Source organism: Saccopteryx leptura, chromosome X, assembly GCF_036850995.1.
Source record: "Saccopteryx leptura isolate mSacLep1 chromosome X, mSacLep1_pri_phased_curated, whole genome shotgun sequence".
In the NCBI taxonomy this organism is placed as follows: Eukaryota; Metazoa; Chordata; class Mammalia; order Chiroptera; family Emballonuridae; genus Saccopteryx; species Saccopteryx leptura.
The window spans coordinates 40,167,743-40,178,765 of record NC_089516.1 but is presented as its reverse complement, the minus strand read 5'-3'; the positions used below and the strand labels follow the sequence as shown (position 1 = coordinate 40,178,765).

The window sequence follows — 11,023 nt, the reverse complement described above, 5'->3', positions numbered from 1 at the left end:
TAATGCTTATCTTTCTCTCCCTTCCTGCCTGTCTGCTCCTGTCTGTCCCTCTCTCTCTCTCTCTCTTTCTCTATCGCTAAAATATATATATATATATATATATATATATATATATATATATATATATATATATATATATATATATATTGATTTTTAGCGAGAGAGGAAGAAAGAGAGGGAGTGAGAGAGACTGAAACATTGATTTATTCCTGTATGTGCCCTGACTGAGGACCGATCCTGCAACCTCTGCACTTCCAGATGGTGCTCTAACCCAGTGGTCCCCAACCCCCGGGCCGCGGACTGGTACCGGGCTGTGGGCCATTTGGTACCTGTCCGCAGGGAAAGAATAAATAACTTACATTATTTCTGTTTTATTTATATTTAAGTCTGAACGATGTTTTATTTTTAAAAAATGACCAGATTCCCTCTGTTACATCCGTCTAAGACTCACTCTTTTTTTTTTATTTTTATAAATAACTTTATTTTTTTAATGGGGCGACATCAATAAATCAGGATACATATATTCAAAGATAACAAGTCCAGGTTGTCTTGTCATTCAATTATGTTGCATACCCATCACCCAAAGTCAGATTGTCCTCTGTCACCTTCTATCTAGTTTTCTTTGTGCCCCTCCCCCTCCCCCTTTCCCTCTCCCTTTCCCCCCTCCCCCCGTAACCACCACACTCTTATCAATGTCTCTTAGTTTCACTTTTATGTCCCACCTACGTATGGAATAATGCAGTTCCTGTTTTTTTCTGATTTACTTATTTCGCTTCGTATCATGTTATCAAGATCCCACCATTTTGCTGTAAATGTTCCGATGTCATCATTTCTTATGGCTGAGTAGTATTCCATAGTGTATATGTGCCACATCTTCTTTATCCAGTCATCTATTGACGGGCTTTTTGGTTGTTTCCATGTCCTGGCCACTGTGAACAATGCTGCAATGAACATGGAGCTGCATGTGTCTTTACGTATCAATGTTTCTGAGGTTTTGGGGTATATACCCAGTAGAGGGATTGCTGGGTCATAAGGTAGTTCTATTTTCAGTTTTTTGAGGAACCACCATACTTTCTTCCATAATGGTTGTACTACTTTACATTCCCACCAACAGTGTATAAGGGTTCCTTTTTCTCCACAGCCTCTCCAACATTTGCTATTACCTGTCTTGTTAATAATAGCTAATCGAAGAGGTGTGAGGTGGTATCTCATTGCAGTTTTGATTTGCATTTCTCTAATAGCTAAAGAAGATGAGCATCGTTTCATATATCTGTTGGCCATTTGTATTTCTTCCTGGGAGAAGTGTCTGTTCATATCCTCTTCCCATTTTTTTATTGGATTGTTTGTTTGTTTGTTGTTGAGTTTTATGAGTTCTTTGTATATTTTGGATATTAGGCCCTTATCTGAGCTGTTGTTTGAAAATATCATTTCCCATTTAGTTGGCTTTCTGTTTATTTTGTTATCAGTTTCTCTTGCTGAGAAAAAACTTCTTAGTCTGATGTAGTCCCATTCATTAATTTTTGCCTTCACTTCTCTTGCCTGTGGAGTCAAATTCATAAAATGCTCTTTAAAACCCAGGTCCATGAGTTGAGTACCTATGTCTTCTTCTATGTACTTAATTGTTTCAGGTCTTATGTTTAGATCTTTGATCCATTTTGAGTTAATTTTAGTACAGGGGGACAAACTGTAGTCCAGTTTCATTCTTTTGCATGTGGCTTTCCAGTTTTCCCAGCACCATCTATTGAAGAGGCTTTCTTTTCTCCATTATGTGTTGTTTGCCCCTTTATCAAAAATTATTTGACTATATATATATGTGGTTTTATTTCTGGACTTTCTATTCTGTTCCATTGGTCTGAGTGTCTATTTTTCTGCCAATACCATGCTGTTTTGATTGTTGTGGCCCTATAATATAGTTTGAAGTCAGGTATTGTAATGCCCCCAGCTTCATTCTTTTTCTTTAGGATTGCTTTGGTTATTCGGGGTTTTTTATAGTTCCATATAAATCTGATGATTTTTTGCTCTATTTCTTTAAAAAATGTCATTGGAAGTTTGATGGGAATTGCATTAAATTTGTATATTGCTTTGGGTAGTATAGCCATCTTGATTATATTTATTCTTCCTAACCAAGAACAAGGTATATTCTTCCATCTCATTATATCTTTTTCGATTTCCCTTAACAATGGTTTATAGTTTTCATTATATGAGTCCTTTACATTCTTTGTTATGTTTATTCCTAAGTATTTTATTTTTTTTGTTGCAATTGTGAAGGGGATTATTCTTTTGAGTTCGTTCTCAATTGTTTCATTGTTGGCATATAGAAAGGCTATTGACTTCTGTATGTTAATTTTGTATCCTGCGACCTTACTGTATTGGCTTATTGTTTCTAGTAGTCTTTTTGTGGATTCTTGGGGGTTTTCGATGTATAGGATCATATCATCTGCAAAAAGTGATACCTTTACTTCTTCTTTTCCTATATGGATGCCTTTTATTTCTTTGTCTTGTCTGATTGCTCTGGCTAGAACCTCTAGTACCACATTAAATAAGAGTGGAGAGAGTGGACAACCCTGTCTTGTTCCTGATTTAAGGGGGAAAGCCTTCAGTTTAGTGCCATTTAATATGATGTTAGCTGATGGTTTAACATATATGGCCTTTATCATGTTGAGATATTTTCCTTCTATACCCATTTTGTTGAGAGTCTTAAACATAAAATTGTGTTGTATTTTATCAAAAACCTTTTCTGCGTCTATTGATAAGATCATGTGGTTTTTGTTCTTTGTTTTGTTGATATGGTGTATTACGTTAACTGTTTTACATATGTTGAACCATCCTTGAAATTCTGGGATGAATCCTACTTGATCATGATGTATTATTTTTTTAATATGTTGTTGTATTCTATTTGCTAGTATTTTGTTTAGTATTTTAGCATCTGTATTCCTTAGAGATATTGGTCTGTAGTTTTCTTTTTTTGTGCCATCCTTGCCTGGTTTTGGTATGAGGGTTATGTTGGCCTCATAAAATGTGTTTGGAAGTATTGCTTCTTCTTCAATTTTTTGGAAGATTTTGAGTAGAATAGGAACCAAGTCTTCTTTGAATGTTTGATAAAATTCGCTGGTATAGCTGTCAGGGCCTGGACTTTTATTTTTGGGGAGGTTTTAAATGTTTTTTTCTATTTTTTCTCTACTAATAGGTCTGTTTAGGCTTTCTGCTTCTTCATGACTCAGTCTAGGAAGGTTGTATTGTTATAGGAATTTATCCATTTCTTCTAGGTTGTTGAATTTAGTGGCATAAAGTTTTTCATAGTATTCTACAATAATTCTTTGTATATCTTTGGTGTCCGTGGTGATTTCTCCTCTTTCATTTTGGATTTTGTTTATATGAGTTCTTTCTCTTTTTTCCTTGGTAAATCTTGCCAAGGGTTTGTCAATTTTGTTGATCTTTTCAAAGAACCAGCTCCTTGTTCTATTAATTTTTTCTATAGTTTTTCTGTTCTCTATTTCATTTATTTCTGCTCTGATTTTTATTATCTCCTTTCTTCTGCTGGTTTTGGGTTGTCTTTGTTCTTCTTTTTCTAGTTCCTTAAGGTGTGAAGTTAAGTGGTTCACTTGGGCTCTCTCTTGTTTGTTCATATATGCCTGAAGTGATATAAACTTCCCTCTTATCACTGCTTTTGCTGCATCCCATAGATTCTGATATGTTGTATTGTCATTTTCATTAGTCTGTATATATCTTTTGATCTCTGCACTTATTTCTTCTTTGACCCATTCATTTTTTAAAAGTATGTTGTTTAGTTTCCACATTTTTGTGGGATTTTTTTCCTCTTTTTTACAGTTGAATTCTAGTTTCAAGGCTTTATGATCAGAAAATATGCTTGGTACAACTTCGATTTTTCTGAATTTGCTGATGTTGTTTTTGTGGCCCAACATATGGTCAATTCTTGAGAATGATCCATGTACACTGGAGAAAAATGTATACTCAGTCACTTTGGGATGAAATGTCCTGCAGATGTCTATCATATCCAGGTGCTCTAGTGTTTTGTTTAAGGCCACTATGTCTTTGTTGATTCTCTGTTTGGATGACCGATCTAGAGCCGTCAGCGGTGTATTGAGGTCTCCAAGTATGATTGTATTTTTGTCAGTTTTTGTTTTAAGGTCAATAAGTAGCTGTCTTATATATTTTGGTGCTCCTTGGTTTGGTGCATATATATTAAGAATTGTTATGTCTTCTTGATTCAGTGTCCCCTTAGCCATTATGAAATGGCCATTTTTGTCTCTGAGTACTTTTGCTTAAGACTCACTCTTGATGCTTGTCTCGTGATTTCAACAATTATATTTAAAAATACCACAGTTTTTACGCCGGTTATATAATTTTATTTTGTGCATTTATCCGTCCCACCCTAAAGGCCAGTCCGTGAAAATATGTTCTGACATTAAACCGGTCCATGGCCCAAAAAAGGTTGGGGACCACTGCTCTAACCAATGAAGCTATCTGGCCATGGCAACTGTACTTTTAGTATCATACTTAAGAATCCACTGTCGCTCTTTGCGGCATCTGCTGCAAGGATGAAGACCATTCACAGCAATCAGACTGTCGACATTCCAGCAAATGTGAACATCACTCTGAAGGGACACACAATTATTGTGAAAGGCCCCAGAGGCACCCTGTGAAGGGACTTCAATCACATCAATGTAAAACTCAGTGTCCTTGTAAAGAAAAAGAAGAGGCTCCGGGCTGACAAATGGTAGGGAAAGAGAAAGAACTGGCCACTATTTGCACTGTCAGCAGTCCTGTACAGATCATGATCAAGGGTGTTACACTGGGCTTCTAGTATAAAATGTGGTCTGTGCATGCTGACTTTCCCATCAATGTCGTTGTCCAGGAGAATGGTTCTCCTTCTGAAATTGAAAATTTATTGGAAGAAAAATTCACCTGCAGGATTCAGATGAGGCCAGGCATTGCTGTTCAGTATGTCAAGCCCAGAATGATGAGTTGATTCTCGAAGGAAATGATACTGAACTTGTATCAAATTCAACTGCTTTGATTCAGCAAGTCAGAACAGTTAAAAACAAGGATATCAGAAAATTTTTGGATGGCAGCTATGTTTCAAAAAAGGAACAATTCAGCAGGCTGATGACTAAGACCTAAGTTGTCCAGCAATAGAAACAGCACGATACTGAATGATTCCTCAGACTTATTTGTGATATTTTCTTTATTTATTTTTTTTTTTACAGAAACAGAGAGTGAGTCAGAGAGAGGAATAGACAAGGACAGACAGACAGGAATGGAGAGATGAGAAGCATCAATCATTAGTTTTTCGTTGCGCATTGCGACACCTTAGTTGTTCATTGATTGCTTTCTCATATGTGCCTTGACTGTGGGCCTTCAGCAGACCGAGTGACCCCTTGCTTGAGCCAGCGACCTTGGGTCCAAGCTGGTGAGCTTTGCTCAAACCAGATGAGCCCGCGCTCAAGCTGGCGACCTCAGGGTCTCGAACCTGGGTCCTCTGCATCCCAGTTCGATGCTCTATTCACTGTGCCACTGCCTGGTCAGGCTTATCTGTGATATTTTAAAGATTCAATGAAGCCATGTATTAATTTGGAGGGGAAAAGAATCTACTATCAAATCCAAGGTCATAAAGATTTGCTAGAGGCTCTTCTTGGGGTGGCCTCACCTCATGGCTCTTGGTGTCTTGGGAAAGCTCCACTTTGAGATGAACATTGCTAGGCCTCATTTTCACTTTCTAGCTCCATCTCCATTTTGGCCGTGAGCCCCAATGGTAAAAAGGCCACCCCACTATCCAGGATCCTTCCCTGTGTGCCCAACTGCCATGTGACCAAGTCAACCTATGCCTCTTCCCCAAGATTTTGCATTGTCATCATCCATGCTGCTGCCTCTGGCTATAGAAGGGCAGCAGTGAATTGACCTAGACTTGGTTGAAGGTGTTGAGTACCTACCACGCAGTACTAGAGCAAAATTTAAATGATCTCCAAATCCTTAAGAATTTAGCAAACTGAATTTTTAGCAAATTAGCTTTTGTAGGTTGGGTTCTAGGAGATTTGATGGTTTGGTGAATTGCCATTTTGTCTATTGAGTTTTTATTTTTTTATTTTATTTTTATTTTTGATAAAGAGAGAGGGACAGATAGGAACAGACAGACAGGAAGGGAGAGAGATGAGAAGCATCAGTTCTTTGTTATGGCACCTTAGTTGTTCAATGATTGCTTTCTCATATGTGCCTTAACTGGGGGGAGAGGGTTACAGCAGAGCAAATGACCCCTTGCTCAAGCCAGTAACCTTGGGCTCGACCATGGGGTAACGTCTCATGTCTATGATCCTACGCTCAAACTAGTTACCCCATCCTCAAGCTGGTGAGCCCACGCTCAATCCAGATTAGCCCGCGCATAAACCGGCAACCTCAGGGTTCCGAATCTGGGTCCTCAGTGTCCCAGTCGGACGCTGTATCCACTGCACCACTGCCTGGTCAGGCTAGTCTATTGGGCTTTTAAAAGAAAATGCTATTTTTTTTATAACGAAGAAATAACAGTATAGATGCATATCTGCTGCTTTTTTTTAATTTATTTAATTTTTTGCAAAAAGAAACACAGGAAGGATAAACCACAGATGAATGCAATTATTCAACTCCAGAGTGAGGGTGGACATCTGGGAACTCTGCAAACAGCTAGAATTCAGAGGCCAGGGCAGAGTACTATGGAGGAGGGAGCTGCACAGAAAAACAAAGCTCTGGAGATCTACAAAGTGTTCCCTTCAAGTCTTTTCAATCAGCACACATATATGAGAAAACTGCCTAAGGCCAGGGAAAGGCCACTGAAGAGGATCAGAAGGAACAATCCTCAAAGGTAGGAACAGTTCATCCCCAGTGCAGGTCTGAGTGGAAAAATATACTAACACAGGAGGCACTGAATAAGGATTCGGAAGGGTTAGCTGCTCTAGAATCTAGAACAGGGGTCCCCAAACTACGGCCCGCGGGCCACATGCGGCCCCCTGAGGCCATTTATCCGGCCCCCACCGCACTTCCAGAAGGGGCACCTCTTTCATTGGTGGTCAGTGAGAGGAGCATAGTTCCCATTGAAATACTGGTCAGTTTGTTGATTTAAATTTACTTGTTCTTTATTTTAAATGTTATATTTGTTCCCGTTTTGTTTTTTTACTTTAAAATAAGATATGTGCAGTGTGCATAGGGATTTGTTCATAGTTTTTTTTTTATAGTCCGGCCCTCCAACGGTCTGAGGGACAGTGAACTGGCCCTCTGTGTAAAAAGTTTGGGGACCCCTGATCTAGATTATCAGCCAAATTTGCCTTGGACTAAAGGCTATTCAGGCCCTCCCTAAAAAACCTAAAGCCCTGGCGGGGTAGCTCAGTTGCTTAGAGCATTCTTCTCATACAAGTTTGTGGGCTGGATCCCCAGTCAGGACCCATATGAGAATCAATCAATGAATGAATAGACTGAGTGAAACAACAAATCGATGTTTCTCTTTCAAATCAACAAATTAAATTAAAAAAATTTTAAAAACTTAAAAGCAGGCCTCAAAAGGATCAAATGGATTAGCTGTGTCCCAGAACAATCCCTCCCTCCCCTTTGTTTTGAGAGAGAGCGTTAAGAAGGGAGAGAGGGTAAGAAGCATCAACTCTAGGTTGCTTTCACGTTAGTCACCAGGGTGAACCAAGGGCCCTTACTCAAGCCAGCGACCTTGGGCTTTTCATGTCAGCAGCAACCTTTAGGCTCTAGCTGGTGAGCTTTGAGATCATGTGGATGATTCTCCTGCAACTCAACCTAGCCACCACGCACTGACGAGCCCATGCTCGGAACCAGTGACCTCGGGGCTTAAAACTGGAAACATCAGTGTTCCAAGTTGACTCTTTATCCACTGCAACACCAGTGCTCAGGCTAATCCTTCCCAATTTTTTAAGTACAAAAATATCCCACACACTCAACAAGGTAAAATTTACAATGCCTGGTACGCAGTAAAATATTATCAGGTATGAAAAGAAGCAGGAGAATATAATACACATGGAAAAAATATATAATCCATAGAAAATTACCCAGATGATTGGTCCAATGGACAAATGGGTTTAAACTAACTTTATAGATGTAATCCTTATGTTCAAGAAGGTGGAGAAAAGCATGAGCATGGCTGAAAAAAGGTCCCCCAGAAAGACCCTACTCTTCCCCCCCCCCCTCCCCGCCTCTTGCTCCTGAACTCAAGAGCTGAGATCCAGTTCTTTTTTGAGAAACTATGGCCGTGACTCATTGAATAGTGGAACTTGCTGGAAATCTGCTTTCTGGAACTTGCCAGAAATCCACCATCCAGAGTGTCAAGGAAAGCTGTTCATGGGAAGGTGAGTCAGCAGAGGCACTCTGCTACAAAACTCTATGTGAGGAAAGCTGTCAGGGGAAGTTTCTGGCCACTGGGCACTGCTTCCTGCCTCGCACTGCAAGAACTGGGAAATGGAGAAGTTGTAAGTGCTTCAGAAGCCAGAGGCATACATACTGCTACTAAACTGATGGGAGATTCCAGGAAGAAACTGCTGGCCACTGGGTGCTGGTGGTCACCATGCATTGCAGGAGCCAGTCACTGGAGAATCTGTGATGCGTCAGGACCCTGGGGCTGGAGAAAGCTATGTATGCTGCAGAAACTGCTCAGAGGGCCCACCAGAAACTGGAAGCAAAACCATTCTCCTTCTTGCGGTGGCTTTCCAGTGCCCTCTACTGGCAAAGCTCTAATACTGGCTGGCAAAGGAAAAATATTTAAACGTTATCAGAGGCGTTTTTCATAGAACAGGCAGAAGAATGAATTTGAAGCCAAGAGACAAAAATGAGTAAGAGGCATAGTCCACCTCTTTGATTACTCAGCCTTCACATACACCCTTCCACACACATGTGAATATTCATACAACAAAACAACTTTCTAAGATATATCTAACAAGATATAGCTATCCTTCTCACAAGAAAAGTTTCACTCTTTCCCAAAAATGATGAAACATATAATCCCGAGTCATTATATCCATTGCTGCTTATTTATTTTTTATTATTTATTTAAAAACTAAATTTAATGAGGTGACATTGGTCAATAAGAGTACACAGGTTTCAGGTAAATATTTCTATAGATTTGAATTATTCATTGTGTTGTATGCTCATTATCCAAAGTCAAATAATTTTCCATCACTGTATATTCGTACGCCTTTACTCCCTTCCCCCCCACTCTGGTAACCACTTCACTTTTGTCTATGTCTGTGAGTCTCCTTTTTATATCCCACCTATGTGTGAAATCATATACTTCTTGGCTTTTTCTGATTTGCTTACTTCACTTAGCATAATGTTCTCAAGGTCTACCTGTGTTGTCGTGAATGGCAACATATCATCATTTCTTATGGCTGAGTAGTATTCCATTGTATATATGTACCACATCTTCTTTATCCATTCTCTATCAAGGGACATGTTGTTTGTTTCAAAGTCTTGGCTACCGTGAATAATGCTACGATAAACATGGGGGTGCACATGTCTTTGTGTACCAATGTTTTTAAGTTTTGAGGGTAGATACCCAGTAGAGGGATTGCTGGGTCATATGGTAGTTCTACTCTTAATATTTTGAGGAGCTGACATACTTTCTTCCATAATGGCTGTATCAGTTTACATTCTCACCAGCACTGAATGAGAGTTCTTTTGAGTTCTTTTTTCTCCACAGCCTCTCTAATTCTTATTCCTTTCTTGTTGATAACAGCCAATCTAATAGATGTGAGGTGGTATCTCATTGTAGTTTTGATTTGCATTTCTCTGATAGCTAGAGAAGATGAATGTCTTTTCATATATCTATTTTTGTTTATATGTCTTCATTATAGAAGTGTCTGTTCATTTCATTGCTGTTTATATTAGTTATTCCTCAAATTTGGTCACAGTCTAATATTTTAGCACCTAAAGACAAAATTATAGGCCCTGGCCGGTTGGCTCAGCGGTAGAGCGTCGGCCTGGCGTGCGGGGGACCCGGGTTAGATTCCCGGCCAGGGCACATAGGAGAAGCGCCCATTTGCTTCTCCACCCCCACCCCTCCTTCCTCTCTGTCTCTCTCTTCCCCCTCCCGCAGCCAAGGCTCCATTGGAGCAAAGATGGCCTGGGCGCTGGGGATGGCTCCTTGGCCTCTGCCCCAGGCGCTAGAGTGGCTCTGGTCGCAGCAGAGCGACGCCCCGGAGGGGCAGAGCATCGCCCCCTGGTGGGCAGAGCTTTGCCCCTGGTGGGCGTGCCGGGTGGATCCCGGTCGGGCGCATGCGGGAGTCTGTCTGACTGTCTCTCCCCGTTTCCAGCTTCAGAGAAGAAAGAAAAAGAAAAAAAAAAAAAGACAAAATTATAAAATTAATTTACAACTATTTGTATATAAAATCAAAATAAGGCTTGACCAGGTGGTGGAACAGTGGATAGAGCATTGACTTGGGATGCTGAGGACCCAGGTTCAAAACCCCAAGGTTGCCCTGGTCGGTTGGCTCAGTGGTAGAGTGTCAGCCTGGCATGCAGGAGTCCCGGGGTCAATTCCCGGCCAGGGCACACAGGAGAAGTGCCCATCTGCTTCTCTATCCCTCCCCTTCTCCTTCCTCTCTGTCTCTCTCTTCCCCTCCCGCAGCCAAGGCTCCATTGGAGCAAAGTTGGCCCGGGAGCTGAGGATGGCTCTGTGGCCTCTGCCTCAGGCGCTAGAATGACTCTGGTTGAACAGAGTGATGCCGCAGATGGGCAGAGCATTGCCCCCTGGTGGGCGTGCCACATGGATCCCGGTCGGGCGCATGCGGGAGTCTGTCTGACTGCCTCCCCATTTCCAACTTCAGAGAAAATACAAAAACAAACAAACAAACAAACAAACCCCCCCCCCCCCCGAAGTTGCCAGCTTGAATGCAGGCTAGCTAGGCTTGAGCATGGGATCATAGATGTGATCTCATGGTCACTTGGCTGGAGCCCCCTGGGCAAGGCACAAATGAGAAAGCAATCAATGAACAACTAAGGTGTCACAACTACAACTTGATGC

The 11,023-nt window shown here is 40.9% G+C and overlaps 1 pseudogene; it reads left to right on the top strand.

The window, feature by feature from the left end:
* Window positions 1–4,559: 4,559 nt before the first annotated feature.
* Window positions 4,560–5,135, top strand: LOC136385865 (large ribosomal subunit protein uL6-like; annotated as a pseudogene).
* The last annotated feature ends 5,888 nt before the right edge of the window (window positions 5,136–11,023 follow it).